We start from the raw sequence: 21,588 nt of genomic DNA, 5'->3' as shown, positions 1-21,588 counted from the left end.
CACTGATGCCAGTGTACATTTTATTGTAAAATACACCACAGAGGGCACCTTAGAGGTGCCCCCTGAAACTTAACCGACTATCTGTGTAGGCTGTATTGTCTATGTGTATGTACAACAAATGCTTAACACTACTCCTTGGATAAGCCTACTGCTCGACCACACTACCACAAAATAGAGCATTAGTATTATCTCTTTTTACCACTATTTTACCTCTAAGGGGAACCCTTGGACTCTGTGCATGCTATTCCTTACTTTGAAATAGCACATACAGAGCCAACTTCCTACAACGTCTTAATGTATATATCACAATAAGTATCACAATAGTAAATTTTCTACTCTGACATCGTATCACTGTGACGTGTGTGTGTGTGTGTTGTTTCTCTATGTGGCTTAGCACCAAGTTGTTTTGAATGTGGTTTATTGACCTTTGGATTGTGGCCTATCACTCCCATTCTTTGGCACGGGAACGCAGGCCATACCATCTCTTGCGAATTCCCTCCACAGAGCGCTGCGTAGCACCCACTGCACAGATTTTTGTATGTATTTCCAACCAGAGTTTCCTTTTCTCACTTTCAGGGACCTGTAGTGAGTACTTCCCTAAGAGTTTTCTATGGTTCCTGCCAACCTCATCAGTGAGCACTTCCAATTCCTGCTCACTGAATTTTAGCTTGCGCTTCCTGTCTCCCTTGTCCTTTACCTTTCCATCAGTGGCCATGTTGCAATTTGATCCTGGCTGGATCACTAGGCTGGCTCCCTGGTGCTGGGCTGTGTCTCCCTGCCTGCTCCTGTGGGTGTGGCTCCTGGAAACAGCATGGCTGACTCACTTCCTGGTTGTGATGTCATCAGGCTGTTCCGGTTTTCCGTTTTTGCAATTTGCGATTTTCAGATACTGAATCGCAAATGATTTGCGATTCGGTATTTGCTAATTGCGTTTGCGAATTTTAAGAAATCGCAAATACCGACTCGCGATTTCTTAAAATTCGCTATTTGAGAAATGCAAACTGGGAGCTTGATACATCTGGCCTTTAGTAACTGCTATCCTTTCTGCAATTTCTATATTTCTGAAAGTTGTGTAATAGTATAAACATATACAATAGTTTAAAGTTTGTATGTTTGTTTTTTATATGTAAAGTTATTCTGTTGGGGAGTGTGGATCAGGTGCTTTAATTTTTATTTGTTAATTTGCTGGTAGGTTGTAGAAGCTGAGGTCGTTAGGTTTATTTTTACTTACTATTTGCATGAGTTTATAGTTTTTTATTAATTTATGTGTACTTACTTTTTTACTGGCTTACAATAGTTGTGTCTTTTCTGGCAGTCTATCATTTTTCCAAGTCATAGTTTTTTCTTTTAGGGAATCTTTTGTAAAGAGATATAAGTTGGAGATTGTTTTATTCATTATTTGCTATTTTACATTTTTAAGTTTATTAACAGGTATGTTTTAGTTTAAATATAAGTTTTACTCAGTTGGTTAGGAAGTTGTTGAGATTTTTATATCTCTTCTTTATTGGTCTGGTCAGAGAATCCGCCAGAGTTTCCTCGTCCTGCAATGTGTGCCATTTTTAAAGTATTTAGTTTTTGAAATTAGTGTGCCTTTTATATTGTTGATTTAATTGTTTGTCTGATTTTATTGGTTAAAGGTGTTTATGCTTTCATTGGTCGATTTGGTTGGAATTTTTTTTTTATCAGTTATGTCTTTCTATGGTAAATGCTAACTTAGGTTTTATTTATAATGTATGGTATATAGTTTGATAGATTTTATTATATTTATTTATATCAATATTTATTAATATTTAGGTTGTTGTCTAAATGCAAATTGTAGTTAATGATGATATTTCTTTGGATTGTATTTTGATTTTATTTATATAATTTGAGGCGAACTGTAAATATTTTGGTGGTGTAATGTATTTATTTTTAATTTAAATATGTATATAAAAGGTTTTAAGTTTATTTCACATTGTATGTAAAAAGTGATTTTATATTAAAAGTGATTTTTAAATATTTATTAATGATAATTGAATTGTGTTGACGATATTATTGTAGTCAATTTTGTGTGAATTAATTTTTTTGACATGTTATATGTTTATTTCAAAGGTAACAATATTTTTGGCTTCGATAGTTGTGTTTTCGATCTCAGTAAAAATCAATATATTTAACAACGATATTTGTGATCTCGATATTTGTGGTTTTACTAGTTAAGTATAGGAAGTCGATATTTTGTAATCAATATTTAATTTTTGTATTTCAATATTATGCATCAATATTATCTCAGTGAGCCGTTGTATATTTGACACTAATGCTGTTCCATCATTTCAGAGGGAGTCCTATACTAGCCACTTAAACTGCATTCTCCCTGATGTCTAGATCTGGAGTGCAATGTAGGACCCGAAGGTCCTAGAGCTGGGAGTGACCACAATCCACTAACCCTTTCCACCCAGGACTTCTTATGCTTCTCCCAGTCTCCCCACAAGTCCCCTTGCAATAACGCCTTGGTACTAAGTAACAATCGAAGAAATGTTAGATAAAATCCCATTTACTTGTCACCTGATCCTGTATCCAGGTTTTATGGGTTAGTGACTGCTACCTCAGCTCATTGTTTGAATATTGGGAACATCACAATGTAATACTTGAGGCACATAATGAGTTATTCACAAAGTTGAAAGACTGGTTTCAAAAGGACCTCAAAGGGGGATTTAGATCTCCCATAACAGAGAAATGGTTCACCCCTGCGTGGAGAGGGGACAAGAAAATCCTCCAATCTACGGGAAGCTAGGCGACAGGTTAAAGATCAGGGGTGTTCTATAGGGAAGCCTTAAGGCACACTAAATCTGATTTGGAATGCAGGAAGTGGGATAACTTCCTTGAGGCAGCAAGGAAAAAAGACCTTAAAACTTTTTGGGTGCATCCTGTTGGCCAGGATGGCAAAGATTATGCCATCCTGAGGCACATATCCAATTCAGGGAGTGGCTTGCCTACTTTTAATGTCTTCATTCATCCTCATATGATCCAATACAGGGGCCATCTTGTGTGGTACATGAAAGCTGCCAGCTACAGGGCACAGCCCCCGCTGATTACATTCTTACTTGCTGATAACTATGCAGCAGTTATGTCCCAAAGACAGGTAAAGGGCCATGGGCTTGACAAGATTCCTGCAGACATATTCCACTCTGATCCGGGTCCCCTATATCAATTGGGTTTCGAACGCGCTAGCAGGGGCAGCTCCAGTTCCTCCGATATGGAAGGGTGCTCAGATTGTTCTGGCCTTTAAGAAAGGTTGTTGGAACCTTCCCAGCAACTGTTGACTCATTAGTCTCTTAGACAACTTAGCAAAAATCTTTGCAAACAGGTCCTCGTGAAGCCATTGAAGTGGATTGCGATTGCGGATAACAACATCTTGACGCACTTTTAAGCAGGTTTTAGACCAAAGACTGGTACCATGGATCAAATCGTCTGCTTTTTGTTCCTGAAGTGGAAGACTGTTGACATCAGTGGTGGGAATCCCTTTGTTGATTTTATTGCCTCCTACATGCATTCAGTTTGGTCCCTAGAGCCAAGCTTTGGGAAGTGTCGGGTAGCGTGGGTGTTTTAGTAACCTTCTTATTATTAAAATACATCTTCATGAGGGTAATTACACCCAGATAGGATAGGTCCCCGGCAGTGAACTCACTGAGAAAATTTGTGTAAAGAACAGAGCAAGCCAGGGTTGTGTTCTGGCTCCATCTCTCTTCTTTTTGTGTAATAAGTGCACTATAGGTGCTCTTTCAGACTACGATAATGATTCTTCAGTTCTAGCAGGCCGAAAGGTGCCTGCATTATTATTTGCGGATGACCCCTTCCAGTTTCCAAAACTGCAGTTGGCCTGCAAATCCTCATCAACAGATTATCATTGTTTTGCAAGTCACATGAGGTGGGAATCAGTGCACTAAAAACTAAATTTATGGCCTACAACAAACAGACAATGTTTAAGGGGACCATGCGCTTGGGAACTAACAATCTGGAGAGAGTAAAATAATTTGATAAGTTAGTAGTGTCTCTACCCTGGAGGCCCACTGCAGTGTGACCATGAATCAGTGCCCCAAATACAAATCCCACTCTGACAAACCAAACCCAGATAGAAATCCTGGTATGGAATGTAAGAGGTATATCTAGGATACTTACGGAGGAGGAATGTGGCAAATTTATAGATTCCCACAACCTGTGCCCGTTTCAGGAAACATGGAGTATGACACCCTTCCATCGAGCAGGTTCACTTCCTACTGCAAAAATGTGGTCAAGAAAGATAACAGTAGCCCGTCTGGGGGTTTAGCAATATGGGTAAAATTTGCACTTTGGTGCAAGATCAAAACTGTCCCTGTTGATTCCGTGGACATTTTGGCTATTGATCTGGCCCTCCCTTCTGGTCTGAAGACGAGTTTTTTAATGTGTATAATCAGGTGGGATCTAGTAAGATGGAAAAGAGTACTGTAGCAGTGAGTAGCCATCCACTGTTGGTGGCAGAGGACTTAAGCTGCACTTTTGAGGCATTTGCAACCACCCCTTTAGACCTAACTCTAGCGTGGGATGGAATCTAGAAACTGGGAAATCCACCAGCTTGAGCTCCCCAGTGTGATGTTAAATAGACTGAAAAAGCAGCCCAGGTGTTAGCCTTAACACTACAGTATGATTTTGGGGCCACTAATGCAAGGTCCAATTTCAATCGGAAGAGCAAAATGATGTATAATAGACCTGGATGCTCAAGTCGTATTGATTATTGTTTGGTTGATTGTAGGCTTTGGCCCGCTGTACACAATATGGAAGTGGTCAAAAAAATAGATAGCGACCACAGTGCTTTAAGCTTAACTATACTTGATATTCCTGGTATGGAAGCTGTCTCCAGGGGGTCCAGGGATTTTGGTGTTTTGTTCCAAGATAACAATCTAAGGACTATAAGATGGGACTGGGTGGCAAAAACCCACGTGGCCCTCAAAATAGTTAAGACTAAAATAATAAAGAAGGAAGAATAGAGAGAATGAAAACTATGCATGATGTCCTATGTCGCAGATCAGGGATACCTTGGGCCAAGTCAATCAGTAGGGAGGAAATTGCCTACGGCAGCAGTATGGTACAATCGGGAATGCAGAAAGGTGAAGGGTGAGCTTCTAGCTGCAGCAAAATCCAATTCACAACATGACTTGGTGAGGTGTAGGGACAGATATAGACTGACACTGGCTAGTGCCAAGAGAGAATGGGAGAGCTCTCTATGGTCCTCTCTCCATATAGCCCTGGTAGGAAAAGATAACACGTCCATTTGGAAGAAAGCAGGAATATGTCTGGTCCTAAGACTGCCTTTGAATTGTTTGTTCAACCTCTTGAGTAGAGGAATCACTTTGGTAGATTGTGTACCTGTGGAAGTGGTGAGGAAGATTCTAACATTTTGACAAAGGCTGTACCCAGTAAGCAACAGGCCCTTGTAATTTGCCCGAAAGAAACTTATGCAGCAATTAGCACATGTACCCTAGCTAACGCTCCAAGTCCGGATAGGATTCCAAACGATCTATATATGGAAGATCCAGAAGTGTTAGGGGCTTATATCAACCTCTTGTCCAATGCTATCCTTTTGGAAACTGGTTGAGATCATATCAAACTTCGAGAAAGGGGATAGGGCCAACAATGGAAGTTATGGGCCCATTAGTCTAATAGATTCTTTGCAAAACATCTTTTGTATACAAATATTGGTGCGTCTCCAGGAGTGGATTATATAAGGAAATATCCTGTCTGATTTTCTGGCAGGGTTTCACACAAGTATTAGTACCTTGGACCAGGTTTTCTGTTTTACTTGTTTCTATTGGAAAGAAGTGATATTAAATAGGGGCAAATTGTTAGTAGCATTTGTGGATTTGCGAACCGCTTTTGATTTGGTGCCGAGGGGTAAACTCTGGAAGGTGTTGGCCAAGATGGGAATCCCTGCTAACCTGATGGATATTCTAAGGAGAATACTTGCAAATAACATGGTCCATGTCAGGTGGGGAGAGAGGGACCCCTTTAAAATCAAATGTGGAGTTAGACAGGGGTGCCTTTTAGCCCTCACCTTGTTCTGGTTATTTATCAATGGGGTTGTGGGACATCTGGATAGAGATGGGTGTGATGCCCCTAAGGTTGGAGGGAAAAGAGACCCAGCCCCTCTCTTCGTCGACAACACGCAATTGTTATCAAAATCTCCCCAAGGGCTCCATCACTTATTGAACGACTATAATTCCTTTTGTGATGTGCGAGGGGCTGGAGCTAAATGACACAAAGACAAAGCATATGGTTTTCTCTAATGGTGTTTTGAAGCTACCCATGAGATGCATGCATGTTGGGAAGATCCCTATTGAATTGATTCCATCTTTTAATTATTTAGGTGTAAGGCTGACCCCAAATTTGTGCTGGGTATCACATCTTGAGATCCAAGCAAACTTCTTATCCAGCAAACTTCTAATATAATAAAGTTTGACAGAAGGACGGGGTCAAGAAAATTGGCCCCAGCACTTGATATCAAAAATACCAAGGCTTGATGATCAGTTGTGTGGAGTGGAATTGTGGGGATGTGGGAATGCCGGTAATGTATCTGTAACTGACCATAATTTAATAAGATCTTTACTCAATCTCCCAGTATGTACTCCTTTGGCCCTAGTTTGCTTAGGTTTGGCCCAAAAGAAGATTACACACAAAATAGAATGTAAGCTATTAATGTTCTGGTATCGGGTGTGGTCTACGTATGTATTTGCCCCTCACCGGGTGGTAGTTACAGATCCTACCCTGCTCCCTGTGTTCGTAATATCCCCTGGCTGAGCTCTTTTAGGGCTCTCTTGAGGAGACTGGAGTTGGAATTATACTGGAAAGATACGGGGAAGTTGTTTCAGATATCCAGAGGTTGAATCAAAGAAATCTACTGGAAATTTTTCATGGTGGAAAGTGTGACCAAATCAATGGGATCGCTCACCTCAGCGTTGATAGATTTAAAACCCTAACCTCAATACGAACACAACATTGACAAGATTGTTCCACCCATGGTGTTAAAACTGTTTCTTCAGTTTAGATACAGAACACTCCCTACCCAATTGTTTTGCAGTAAATGGGACACTGAAGTCCCTTTTGATGATCACTGTCCAGCAGAACACTAATCCCTGGTACATCTATTATTCTTTTGTCCATATTATAAACATCTGAGGTCTAAGTGAATACTTTCTTTAGTAGGTGTATTCGCACCAGACACCATCTGGAGGCGCTTATGTGTTTAGTATAGCAACATTTTCGATGGCCCTCTGGATTAGATGCTCAAAGTGCACAGAGTAACATTTCTCATATTATTATTATGTGATGGTTTTATTATTACATTTAGTGATATCTACGTTTTGGGCACTAGGCCTTTTCCTGTATAAATATTTATGAATGAGTGGGTTTTTAGCTGTTGCTGTATCATGTTGGCAATTGGGTTTTCTGCCCATTCTCTGTAGGAATGCAGCTCTGTGTGTTTTTGTTATTTTTATCCTTAAATTATATTTTTTTATTTAAACTTGTAACCTTGTGAGATGTCCTTTTTAAGAACTATGTGATTGAAATAAAGTTTTATGATGATGATTATTTAGGGATTAGCTTATCTGATGAATATTTGTGGTCGTCGCAAATCTCCAGGAACTCCTTGTTGATAAAACACGTGGCTTCGGCATTGGTGAGGTTTGCTAAAATGGCTTCTTTCCACCCCATTTCTCCTGCATTAGAGTTCTGTAACTGTCAGATCCAAAGCACTGCACTGTATGGTGCGGAGTTGTGGGGTGATTGTAACACATTTCCTATGGAGGTAGATGGAAACAACTTAATCAGGTCGTTCTCAAACCTTGGCCGTGGCACTCCTCTTCTGTCCCTGAGACTAGATCTTGCTTTAAAACCAATATTGGAACAGGTCAAGCTTCGACCTATCCTATTTTGGTTTCAAATATGAAGCACCACAGGACTGACACCTTATAGAGATGGATATGCAGACATTATTAGCCACTATAGCAGCCATAGGATCCATTGATTGGCATACCTCAAACAGGCTGTGATTGACCTAGGACTGAGCGAGTGCTGGTACTGCTCTGCTTCGATTTGTCTGTCCTTGAAGGTTGTTTTAAAGAATGGGTTTTGGGTCTAGTACATCAAGCAAAGTGAAACACGAGCAATGACAGGTAGTCGTTCCAAATCTTTTCTCCTTCATAAACATATATTCAGGTGTTGTATTCGTCTCCTTGTGCAAGGGACTGTTTTAGAGCATGGCTGCACTCAGGCTCTAGAACACTAACCCTGTTACGGCAGTTTGCTGTTTTCTCTACCCCTACTGGTCAGATTAAACATACCTAAGAAATTTCCTCCGCTTCTGCCCCTGTACATTTCAGAGGTGATGCAGGATGACCTTTTGACAACTGGGAGGAGAGCTGTCCTTGCCGGTGATAGTGCCCGATGGAGTTTCTGGCAGCCATTCTCCAGGAGCGTCAGGCAAGTGATCATGATGTTGCAGACTGTTGATTTTGGCTGCTCCAGAGTAATTGATGTAATATTCTGGTGAAGCGTCTAGCAGACAGTAACAATTATAGGCAATACATTTTTGGAAAATCCCTGTTCTCTGGGTGCAAGCGCTGTGAGCAAGTTGCCTAGTAACAAGACAAGTAAGACTCACCATACGCCCATGCCAATGGATATGGTTCCCTAGCAACGTCACGAGGAAGTTTGCCGCTCGTCTGGGGATGCCTTGTCAATGCTTTGCCAACTGTTGCTGGGGATGCATTCACCCTGCCAGTAGCTAAAACACTGCGCCAGGGCTGGATTTGATTATTTGCACATTGACGCTTCTTAAGAAAGTCGGTTTCCACAAAGCAGGTTTTGTAGTTTTGATAGTGAAGATTCACTCATTTGGTGCAAAGGAAGGAAACAAAATACTGTTGGGAATGACATGGCATATAGGTGAAGCTGTACATAAAGTGTACTGTATTGATGCCTTATTTTCACGCACAGTTCAAAAAATGTATCCTAGGTGAAGGTGTATAAACCACATTTGTCTCAGATATGGGGGTTTTTATAGCACCAACATAATTTCTGCAGAACTCAGAGGAGCCATCAATATCCTGGGAAAACTGGAAAGAAGTCAATGTTCAAGCCATAGGTGGTGACATTTTTACAGCAGCTAGGAAGCTAGCCATGTTGAAACACTGAGAGTGGAAAGAAGGCGTGTGTTCAAACACCTTCTTGCCTTATTGTTAGTGGATGAGGAAAGGATGAATTTGACATTTCTGTACAGTAATTGGATGTGAACTTTGGACAGAAAAAGAACGAAGTGGTAGAAAGGTTTAAATTCTTAAAAATAAGTCAACTTCCAGGTGATTGCCGCTTTGAAGTCACTTGCGGCGACCTGTAACTTTAAGGGTTTCCAGGATGAGATGTTGAGGGATCAACTGTTCTTGAAAGTCAGTAATCGAAAAGTGCAAGAAAAACTGTTGAGCACAGTAGGACTTACTCTACAAATGGCCATTGATCTGATGAAAAGGACAGAGATGAAAGATGAGGGGTTGAAAGAACTGAAGTCTGAAGATAAAGTTGAAGCAGTCCAGAAGGAAATACGCAAAGCGATAAAAAAAAAAGAGGGTGGTGGTGTCAAAAGAATGGGAGATAAAAAAGTGTTGGCTTGTTATAAATGTGGTTTGAAGGGTCTCGTAGCAACTGATGAATCATGTCCTGCCATAGGGCAAGTGTGTAGGAAGTGTAAAGCCAAGGGACATTTTGTGAGAATGTATAGAAGGAAGGTGGCAGGAGCAAGAAAAAAAAACAGAGCTTCAGTGAGTAAGATACTACGGGCTAAGAATGAGATTGAGTTCCCGGATGTTATTTTAGAAATCCAACAAATAGGTAGAGTGGATGAAGACAATCCTTTTTGCACTATCAAAATCGATGGGGTACATGTAAGAGTGATGCAAGACTCTGGGGCTAGGTATACTTGGTGAGGAATACGTAAGAAAATGTCTTCATCATGTGCTCAAGAGTTCAGATGTGAGGCTAGTAGCATATGGTAACAAACCAATCGAACCAGTGGGTTTTATTGAAGCCCTATTGGAATTTCAGAAAAATGGGTGACATCTAATGCGTATTTTGCCAAAGAGGGTTTGTGTTAATCAGATTGGTCTCAGCAAAGAGATTTGGGAATCCGATTAGATCTGAACCATCCTAGTCACGTATTGGGAGCGCAGTCAGATGTGTGTGCAATGGATAGGAGGGTGGCATATGTCACAGAGTACCCTGAAAGATAGTCTTGAGAGAAGGTGTGACTCCAAAAGCCTACAAACCAAGGGCTGTTCCGTTGGTAATGAGGGAACCTTTGCACCAAGAACTACAGAGGTTAGCCAAAATTGGGACAATCAAGGAAATTGAATCATCGGAGGGGCTTGCTCCAATAGTGATTACTAGGAAGAGTAGTGAGGACATAAGGCTGTGCATAGATTTAAGGGGGGTCTCAATACAGAAATCTGGGTGGTTAGGCATTCCCTTCCCAACATAGGAAAAATGTTGACCACTATTAAGGGAGCGAAATTGTTTTCCACATTGGATAATTTTTCTATCCTACCACAGCTTGTGCTTCAGCCTGATTCTTGACCGCTAACATTGTTTGTTGCGTCAGAGGGGACATATAGATATATGCTTATGCCTTTTGGTTTAGCCTCAGCGACCGCTGTCTAACATTGTAAAGTATTTCCAGGACAACATCCTGGTATTGGGGATGAATAAAGTGGAACATGACATAGCATTGAAGAGTGTATTGAAAATCCTGCAAGAAAGTGGGTTGACTAGCAGAAAGGACAAGTGCAGATTTAAAGTGGAAGGAGTGGAGTACTTAGGTCACTCGATCAGTGGCGAGGGGATAGCTACCAAATTGAAAGCAGTTTCTGCTACAGAGGAGGCTCCTTCCCCAGCAAGTAAAGCTCAATTGAGATTTGTTTTGGGGTTGGCTGAATAGTATTGTTGTGATGTCACATGTTAGCAGATAAAACCAAACATGTGCAATCTTATGGTCAAGAATGAGAGATTTGTTTGGTGCAAAAACTGTGCAAGTGGAATTAAAAAAAACTGAAATTGCACCAGCACACAAACATTTTGAAACATATTATCCATAATAATAAATACAGATGTGAGCTTGGTGGGTTTAGGTGTAGTGCTACTACAGAATAGGAATGGTTTGCATGTCACAATTGCTTATGCCTCCAGGCCATTGAAGGATGTGGAGAAAAATTACTATTACGAGAGGGGCTGTATGGTGGGGGATTAACCATTTTTAGACGTATGTGTTGGGAGTCAATTTCAGAGTAAGAACTAATCGTTCATTGGTGGGTGTTTTCTCAGTGAATGGTGGAAGGGGACCGCTCCTAGGATAGCACGATGTGCTTTGAATAGACTTAAGTACAACTTTTGAGTGGAGTTTGTGCTGGGAAAAAATGTATTATCTGATTGTCCTGGTTGCTCTCTGGTGAAATGGTGAGTTCTGGGTGTGAAGAGCATGATTGGATGGCGGTGAAAGTGAGTGTGATACCTGAAGTAAGGCTATCTCATGAAGAATGGTTGGACATCATTACAAAAGACAGTGTATTTCTTGAAATTTAAACATATATTTGTGAAGGGTGGTCGATTAGAGGAAGAGCTTTGAAGGAGGTGGAATGTTTACAACAGTTCAGTTAGGAGTTGTCAGTAGTGAGTGGAGTTTTGATGCATGGCAATTTGTTGGTAGTGCCAGCGACACTTAAGGAACGAGTAGTAAAACTAATGAATGAAGGACATATAGGAATGAGTGCCACCAAAAGACGAATAACAGAGGAATATTGGTGGCCTGGATTGGACCGAGAGGTAGAAAGGAACATTAAAGAATGTGTGTTACGCGCTTGGAGCGACAAGTCACTGAAAACTGTGACATAATCTGCGGTTGAATGTGATAAATCGATTGGTCCATGGAAGAAAATAGGGATTGATGTTGCTGGCCCTTTAAATGTTATGGGAAGTTGTCCTAATTATGCCATTTTGTTGATAGACTCAAGATTGCCTGAATTGAAGTTTAAAGGTGACGTCAATTAGGAGACGGTAATTGTTTTCTTGAAAGCGCTGTTCTTGAGAGGAGTGCCAGAAATTATAGTGTCGGACAATGGTGTCCAATTTTTTCGTGACGCATGAAATCATTTCTTTTTAAGCTTGTGGTGGTACACAATCAATCCTCTGTGTACTACCCTCAAAGCAAGTATCTTGTGGAGAGGTGGAACAGGCCACTGAAGAAGGGATTACAGTTAGCGTTGACTGGAGGAGGAAAAGATTGGAGAGTTGCATTGAGGAAATTGCTATGGTCCTGTCATACCATGTCGCATTGTGGGACGGGGAACTCTCCTTTTGAGGTGATGAGGGGGTCAAAAGGCCAGAACATTGTTGTCTAAAAGTAGAGTGCAGCAAGTCTTTGTTGGAAAGTGAAACCAGAAAGAAAGGTGACTATGAGATTGGTGATTGAGTCAGAGTGGAAAAGGGGTGCATGGTTAAAAAAGGAGAATGTATGAAAGCACCCTTGTTGGAATGGTTAATCCCCACTTTTTACCTGGTCTCTGATATGATTTCTACTGAATGTACACTGGGTTCCTGCTAACCAGGTCCCCTGTGCCAGATCTCTTTCACAAAACTGCACAGTTGTTTCTCCAATTGGCAAAACCTTTAGCACCCTCTGTAAGTCCCTAGTAAATAGTACCCCTGATACCTAGTGTCTGGGGTACTAAAAAGGGTCCCTAGGGGCTGCAGCATGAATTGTTGCACCCTAAGTGACCCCCTCACCAAGTACATGACAGGCTGGCATTGCAGGCTGTGTGACGTGGTGCAGACAAAAGTGAAAACACAACATGGCACACACCCTGTAGGCCATGCCCCCTAACACTACATGTAATATGTGTAAGTCACCCCTCTAGCAGACCTTACACATTAAGACAGGGTGCATTATTACATGTGAAGGCCTATCTGCATGAGCAGTTATGCCCCTGCTATGTCTTTGTCAAATCTCAGAGATGGTAAGTGACCAGGGAATCCATTTTAAATACATGTGGTGGACACTGGTCAGTATGAGTTCCCCAGCTGTATGATGGCTTCACTGAAGATGGGGATGTTTGGTATCATACATCTCGTATTGGTGAACCTACACTGAGGCCAGTGTTGGATTTACCAATAAATGCACTCAGCGGTCACCTTAGAGGTGCCCCCTGAAACCTTACCAGCTACTAGTGTGTTGACTAACTGGTCCTGACTAGTTCAGCCACCTTAGCCACGTTTCTGACCCCCTACGGCGAGAGCCAGCTCTTTCGGAGGCCAGAGACAAATGCCTGCACTGTGCTGGGGTGTTGGCACCTCCTCCAGACAGGATGGATTCCAGGACGGGAAGCTTCAAAGGCCCAGATTAGAAGGTGTGACCACATCATGCCAGTCCCACCCCTAATTGGACGAGCTGAAGTGAATACCACTTTTTAAAGTCCTCCATGTTACTTAGGATGAAATTAGACCCCTAAGGTCAGGGTTATGCCCACTTCCCAATGGAAGTGGGCATAAAGAGGGTGTAGCCACCCTAAAGGTGGACAACCCATTGGCTGCCACCTGGCACTCCCTGAGTATTTAGGTGGCACCCCTGAACCCAAGAACTCTGAGCCTAACGACCTAAGAACCCCAAGGATACTGAACAGTTGCACCCGCAGAAGAAGAGAAAAGAAGCAGCTAACCTGGTACCAACCCTGCTGGCCTGTCTGCAACCATCGACAGACTCTGCATCAAAAAATGGCTCATCCCGCAGCTGAGCCTCCAGAAACCCAGGAAGACTGCCAGCTTCAGAAAAAGATTCAAGACTCCAGGAAGCAGCAAACCTGCTCCCCAACCATCTCTAAAAAAAGGACTCTGCAGCCTAAGGAACCACAAAGACCCGACACCTGAACTCTCCCCTGTACCCACCGTCACCAACCTGAGTGGGAATGGAGCTGCAGTGCCAACAAGGTTCCCCAGCTCCCCAAAGTCAGAGTCCATCGTGGTTTTACCCCTCCTGGGCGCCCTGGAGTTGCCTGCAGCCTCGGCACACAGGCCCACCTCCTGCAGCCTCTGGTGACAGAAATTTAACACCTGAAGCAACCACTGCACCTTTTACCTACAGCCTGATCTGAAGTGGGTCCCTGTTGTCAATGACGTCCCCCATCTCTCCTGAGCTCTAGTCCATTGTGTTTTCACCCCTCCTGGCTCCATGATGAGGCCTGCAGCCTCAGACCACAGAAACCCTTAACCATGAGTGCTTCCGGACACAGAACCCCGACAACAGAGAACACTCCTGCATCCCTCGCCCGTGGGAGAAGGGGACCAAAGATGCACCTACGTCCCTGAGCACCCCATGTCTGTTACTTACCTGTTGGTTTTCCCTGACTGGTTTCCTAGCCAGAGCCTGCAGCCTATTTCCACAGAGTCCAATCCCTATTGAAATACATTGGGCACCCGACGCCGACCTACACCTTGCACCCGGCTCCCCCAGTGCTGCCCGGAGTGTCCTGTTGGTGTGATCCTGACCCTTGCGCAATACTTACTTTAAGTCTCGGCGATTGGTTTTGTAAGTCATTGTAAAGTACGTTTGCTAAACTTGTTTTCCTCCCATAGGTTAACATTGAAGAACTCAAAAATTGCAGTGTGTCCACTTTTGCAAGTGTAAAGTATTTAGGTTTAAAAACATGCTTACTTGGTAACAAAGTTCTTGGTTTCAAAATATATATAAAAAGAAGTGTTATTTTTCTAATTTGGTCTCTGATTTATTCTTTGACTGTATGTCTCATTTACTGCCTCTGTGAATACAACAAATGCTTAGCACTACCCTCTGATATGCCTAACTGCTCACCCACACGATCACATAATAGAGAGTTAGTGCTATTTGCTTTTGCCTCTGCAAACCAATTAGGGATTCACACACTCTGCTCGGTGTACTTATTTTTAGTGCAACACATGGGAGCAGCCGCTCCTCCCCAATGGCGGTGGAGTGCTGCCCCTCTGGCTAAGAGCCAGCAGCTGAAAAATAAAACAATATTTTACTATTGTTTTATTTTTTTCAGCTGCTGGCTGAGCCAACGTGTGCAGGGAGGGGCGAGGTCTGGCCATGGGAGGGAGGAGGAGGAGCGGAGTAAATTGAAAAGTTTGCATGTCAGTTTGGCCGGCCATGTTAGGCCTCTCGAACCCAGCTGTGTTGCACAGCCAGGTTGGAGCACAGCACAGACTCCCAAGCACTGTCTAAGCAGCAGACCAAGCCGCTGAGACCAATCCTGGCGCTGCTCTCATGCTAGGTATAGCATGGCATGGCAGCGCCAGGATTGTGTGGGGCCAATGTTGGTATCCCAGGGAATGCTGGGACCACCATCAGGAGCCAGAGATAAGAGAAGCAAGGCAGGACAGGTAAAAAAAAATATATTTTTTTTTATTATTATCCCCACACCCCTCTCCCCCTTTGAGATTTGCGACGGCCCCCACTGCCATATAGAGAGCCAGCTTCCTACAGAGAGTCTAAATACTATGATGCTCTCCAGGTACACGCTTTTGTTGAGTGATGATAACCTGTGGAATCGGAAAAAAGGTTGTGAGAGCTCCGTTGATGGTGGAACAGAGTAAAATGAATGGTGATTCCAATAGAGATGTGAGTGATCAGGACCATTCCAGAGTTCTGAGGAATCGCAGTGAAATCCGAGATCTGAGGAGGTTCTCTGAATTTTTTATCTGAATTGTAATTTGGACTAAATAAAGGTGCTTAATCATATTAATCATTATCCAGTTCTGTTATTTTTATAATTTGACTATTTTTTTTACATTTTCCTTTATTTTATGTAATTTCTTTGTACAATGTTATATTACATGAATATGTTCTTATATATTGTTTAGCATTATCTCACACTTGCAGGTGCTTATATATGTTAGGAACTTTTTTACATAGTTATTCCTTGTTATAATTTTTTCTGTATTGTTTGAAATTATTAAAGGAGGGAGATGTGTTGTATTCTTCTCCTTGTGCAAGGGAGTGTTCTAGAGCATGGCCACGCTCAGGGTCTAGAACACTGATGTTATGGCAGTTTGCTGTTATCTCTCCTCCTGTCAGTCAGATTAAACATACCTAAGAAATACCCTCTGTCTCTGCCCTCGTACTTTTCATCAGGGCAGCAGAATTTCTTGATTTCATCAGTCCCATGCTCGCGAGGTTGTACTTTTTGGAATTCAGATATGGCATTTTCCTCACCGTTGCCTTAACCACCTTTTTCATCAATTTCGAACAATTCTAAGTCATCTGCTTGGTGTAGATACCCTGTGGAGACTAAGGAACGTTTGTTGTTTTTAGGGCTTGATCGCACTCAAGCACTCTGGCCCCTGTTGTAATCTCTCTGTGGGCTTTTAGCCACACACACTTCACGCTCGTGAGTTTGGTTGGTTCGTGGGCTTGCCTTTCAAAATCTGCTTGATTTTGTTATTTGAAGGCATGCATACGTTATGCCTTTCCCAGTGTTTAGCCCTCCTCGAGCGCACCGGTAAAGTACTGAAAACATGCGTGGCTCCAGGTAATCCGTATGGTTTCTGGACTACTTTGTCTTTTTAGTTCGTAGGCAGCGCAATCTCCCTGGGCAATAGTTGAGCGCTTTGCATGACATTGACTTTGTTACATTGATATTTTCACTTTTGACAATGCGTTTCACTGCAAGCGAACTTCTGTTTCCTTTTGTGTGTGGGAGCTTCGCGCTCATGGCGGCCGTCGGCTCTCTAATGTGAAACTATTTTACTTTTCAGTGTATGTGGCCAGAAAAGTCTGGTTAGGAGTTTACAGCGCTAATAGCTCTAACTCGTTTACTGCATGAAATCTCTAGTGTTTCGTTTTTAACAATATTGTGCTTTCTAAAATTACTGAAATGAAAACATGTTCAAGGTAATTACTGCCAAATGCTTTGCTGATTTCAAAGCATATATGCTGCGAAGTGAACAGTCATTAAGAAACAGTGGCGGGAAATGCAATAAGTCTGTTGTAACAACTGTCTTTGCAGCTCGCTACTGATTCATGAATAAAATAAGTATACGAGCACCTGGGGCTTGCTTGCATCATTCCCTAGATTGAATATGTTGATTAAGAGCGAACGCAGAAGCTCTGAGTTTGGCAGAACAAAGTAGAAATGTTACTGTACTTTGTTTGGTGCATAATAGCTCCATCCATGATGAGCTTTCATTAAATAAACCGTCGAGCTCCTCTTAAAAGCACCAGTAGAGCACCAAAGTACTCTCTGTCCGTGCTTTCTTAGTGCCTCAAGTTTGCCAAATTATTTATAAGCGCAGTAAGAATTGAGGAGATGGCGGTTTGGGGGCCGGAGTGCAGAATTTGTTCAGAAAGTATCTCTGTCGTTATCCTGGATGTGAATCCATGCGGTGGTGGTCACTCTCCAGCCTGAGAGTAGCACTGTTAAATGCATTGTGAGCCAGTATTGCTTATCTGTCCTGGGATCAATGGCGTTCATTAATATTGGGGCCATTAATGGTCATTATTACCTTGGGCTAAGGCTGCCCAATACACTATGGCTCCTATTGCTCATACTGCCTGGACTAAATAGTGCTTATTGTTGAGTTATTACCGTTGTTTACTGCCTTAAATCAGAATCATCAACATATTATGGATCAGTCCTTAATTTGAGTAAGCGTTTGCCGGTGGAGAGCACCGGCACTTATTTACCTGCATCAAGAGAGTGAAAAAGACACAAACGGGAAAGACAGACGAAGTTATAGACAGAAAAACTGTTGTAAAGGGCCAAAGCAGGAAACTGAAAGAGTGAGCTAAAGAAGCGAGGAATGTCTGTTAGTGGATTAAAGAGGTTTGAGGTGGATTTTGGAGAATGCAGCCTTGGTATTCTGTGCGCGCACATTTAATTGCACGGACCTCGTGTTTCAGATCAGAGCTTTTTGCACCAGCACGCTTTCCTTACAAATTAAGCACTGTTGCGTATCAAATATTGCTCCTCTTGCTTAGGATCCATACAATTTATTACTATTGGGGGCAAATAATGTTCATCACTACTGGAGCCTAGAGCTGTGCAATGCATCCTAAGACCGGTACTGTGCATGCTGCGTGGGATCAATCATGCTCATTGTTGTCCAGGACTTTAATGGTGGTTTATGCCTGACACCATGTTATCATTGAACTCTGTGGCCATACTGTACATACTGCACACTATCATTGTCTGGGACAGGAAGGCTGTTATATTTTACACATGTAATCCTGGCGTAGGCATATACTCAGTAAAAATTAGGGAACCTGGCTTTATGAAGAAATGTATTTTATGAAATGTGTGTTCTTTGTGGGTATCTGTGTTGTCACTCCCTGAAATGCTGTGGTGATGTCACTTCCTCTAATTTTATTAAATGTGCAGATCTGTGCTAATTCTAATTAATTCCGAAAATTCAAGGGCTCTGAATTTGTCTTTGTGATTCGAGATTCATCTTACTGATGTCCTTAGAGTTCTTGCATTCTTCTCGCTCGATACCTTTTCTTACCCCTTTCTGGACCAGTTCTTACCTCCACTTTATGTGCAACAGTGTTGTTCCTTGGGCCCAAGTGGCACCATGATTCTGCCCTCATCACTGCCCCCATGCTCACCTCCACATGATCATTTCCATGACATAATACCAATGACCGATACAGGTTTGTTGATACATAGTACTCCCGCCTCTGCCGTTTGGTTTGACACATCTGCCTTGTCCTCTCTCCCCCTTGTGGCTTTATATATACCCTCTACAGTGCTTAATATGGAAATAAAAATGTGCCAGTGCCCAAAGCCCTCCTCTTGGACACGCGGCTGCTGCCCTCCCCGACAGCACCGGTAAAGTACTGTAAACATACGAGGCTCTATGTTTTCCGTATGGTTTCTGGACTACTTTTTCTTTGTATTTTCTACACAGCGCGGTCTCGCTGGGCAGTAATCGAGCGTTTTGCATGACATAAACCCTGTTACATGGATAATTTTACTTTTGCTGGTACGTTTGACTCTGAGCGAACTTCTGTTTCCTCAATGTTTACTGTTTTAGAGATCTGCGAGTATCGGTACAATAGCACGTTATTCCCCCAACCACCCCTCAGTATAAATGTAAATAGAAATGTTTATTTTGGACGGCCCAAGACTTCCACACAATCATTTTTATGTTAAACTGTTTTACTTTATATTTTCAATTTATGTGGCAAGAAAAATCTGGTTAAGAGTTTACAAAGCTAATAGCTCTAACTCGAGCAAATGTGAGACCCATTGCATAGCAAATGCTTGTTCTGTCCAGCATACACTAAATCCACAACTGCTTGAATTACATCTGTGTGCTTGTGCTACGAATCTGTAAAAGCGACTACTCGATATCAGTGCTTCATTTGCAAATAAAAATGTGCCGGTGCCCAAAGTTATACTCTGAAACTTGCGTCTGCTGCAATTAAATGTGCAAGTACAGAGTACTAAGGTAGTGTAGTCCTGAAGCAAACTTGGACTCCTTTAATCCATTACAACCACTCCCCGTCCCTTCAGCTCACTCTTGCAGCTTTCTGCTTTCTCCCTTTGTGACACTTTCTTTTTTCACTTCCTCCGTTGTTCCCATGGGTGTATTTTGCTCGCAGTAAAAGATTGAGGTAGAAAAATAAGTGCAGGCCTTAAAAATGAGGAAAACACTGGCTCAAATTAAACACTGAATCTAAATGTTTGCACCATGCATGGCTGTCTCTGCTATTTATATTAGCCTCCTCTTCTTGTTAAAGTCCTCCTTGTAGCTCTAGAATCGACTAATTGGTGCTGCCAGGCTTTCAAATTGATCCCAACTGTGAGTGGTCTTATTTTGATTTTATATACTGTACCCATTGGTTATTTATTGATTATTGCCTTTTTTGACGTTAATGTATCATCTATCATGTTTTATTTATCTTTTGTTGTTTTTACTTTGTTTTGTCTTGTGTGCCGCTGAATGCAAATACAGAGATTAATTACCAGAATACCAGTCTTGTATTGAAGCACATTGCACTTCCATTTTCGTATCGGTTAGAACTGCTAACAAAGAAGTACTCCATTTCATTTTGTGCCTTATGTTATGATGTGTACATATAGTGTTTTTGAGGATCATTTTAAGGAGTTTTAAGTATGAAGATTTTGTTTGTTTCGGTGTAAATATTAGTTATTGTTATAAGATGAATTCTTGGAAAGAAAAACTTGATTGATTTCTACTGTTATTTGAAGCGAAAAGTTAAGCTGAAAAAAAGTTATTTAAAAAATAGCCCAAGTTGATTGTGGAGTTCGACCGTAATGTATTATGTGTGTGCGCAGGTTTGATATTATTGCTATTAACAAGTCGGTTCTGCTGCCTAAAAAACGGTGTTGGTAATGGAAGAAGACAAGCGAAGAGGAGTCCATTGAGTTTACTACAACAAATGATGGCGAGTAAATTTGTCCTGAAACATTGATGGGCACAAGGCTCAACAATTGGTAAGGAGAATAACTATTCTTTTCCTAAAGCTGGGGATATACAATGGAATAAGATATCATCAGGCCATTTTAAAACAGATTAATGGTTTAGAACGAAGTTACGAAAAGAAGGAATGTTGCTGAAGAAAATCTATAAAAAGTATTTTCTGTTTGTATCTACTTTAGTTTATCTGCTAACAAGACAGATATATAAAACTCTGAGAGATTAAGGGGCCTTATTTATTGGGTTCCGGATTCTCAAGGCTCATATTTGTGGAAATCTCATGCTTTGGGTATGGGACAGCTCTTATGCTGCAAGTCTTTGACTCTTTGTGGGGTGTCATTTTTTTATATTTGGAGATCGGGGGCAGTTCGTATTCTAGGAATTTCATACTGCAATACGGTGTTATTCTTTAAACCTAGCTGCTCAGATTGTGGGTGATTTTATTCTTCACACACAAAAACAGCACTAACCATTACAGCAATCAAACATATGCGCATCTTAATAACTGCACAGACTCTACTGATGACCATTCTTAAACAGAAAACAGTCTATGGTATGTAACCGGATTATCACGGGATGAAGATACCCGATTCCAAATGTAACGATGCAAGGTCGTAAAATGGCAACACAGTAGTAGAAAAATCCCTGAGCCCCATTCATTGAATATGGACAACTCCAATCTGAGGCCTCTCGTGATACGCGGAGAACGTCTTCTCTGAATGTGATGCAGCCCTTTTACTGTGCGGCTTCCATTCCGTATGGGACGTGTGGCGGAAATGTATTTCATCCTAGTGATATAATTCTTGTTTGTGAGAGACTCTTGCTCTTTTGCGGCAGTTCATTACTTAGTCTTTAGAGTCTTTCATTCCACAGGGAGTATATTGTATTGGGTGTTCATTATGTGTATGCTCTCAATCGGTGGAGGGGCAACCCTCATCCTGAAAGGGGGGCTCCTACAGTTTTCTCTCCTGCCCCATTGTCTCCATACATACAAAGCAGGGGGGTTCGTCCCTTCGCTCCCTCCCTCTGTCTCTCTGACTAAATCCTTTTTCAATTTTTTTTTTC

General features: G+C 41.9%; 1 protein-coding gene across 2 annotated transcripts in view; it reads left to right on the top strand.

The window, feature by feature from the left end:
• Positions 1-21,588, top strand: part of RBX1 (ring-box 1) — a 102,099-nt gene that overhangs the window by 66,374 nt on the left and 14,137 nt on the right. The window lies entirely within an intron of this gene.

This window comes from Pleurodeles waltl, chromosome 4_2 (genome assembly GCF_031143425.1).
Source record: "Pleurodeles waltl isolate 20211129_DDA chromosome 4_2, aPleWal1.hap1.20221129, whole genome shotgun sequence".
NCBI lineage: Eukaryota > Metazoa > Chordata > Amphibia > Caudata > Salamandridae > Pleurodeles > Pleurodeles waltl.
This window is presented reverse-complemented; position numbering and strand designations above follow the sequence as displayed.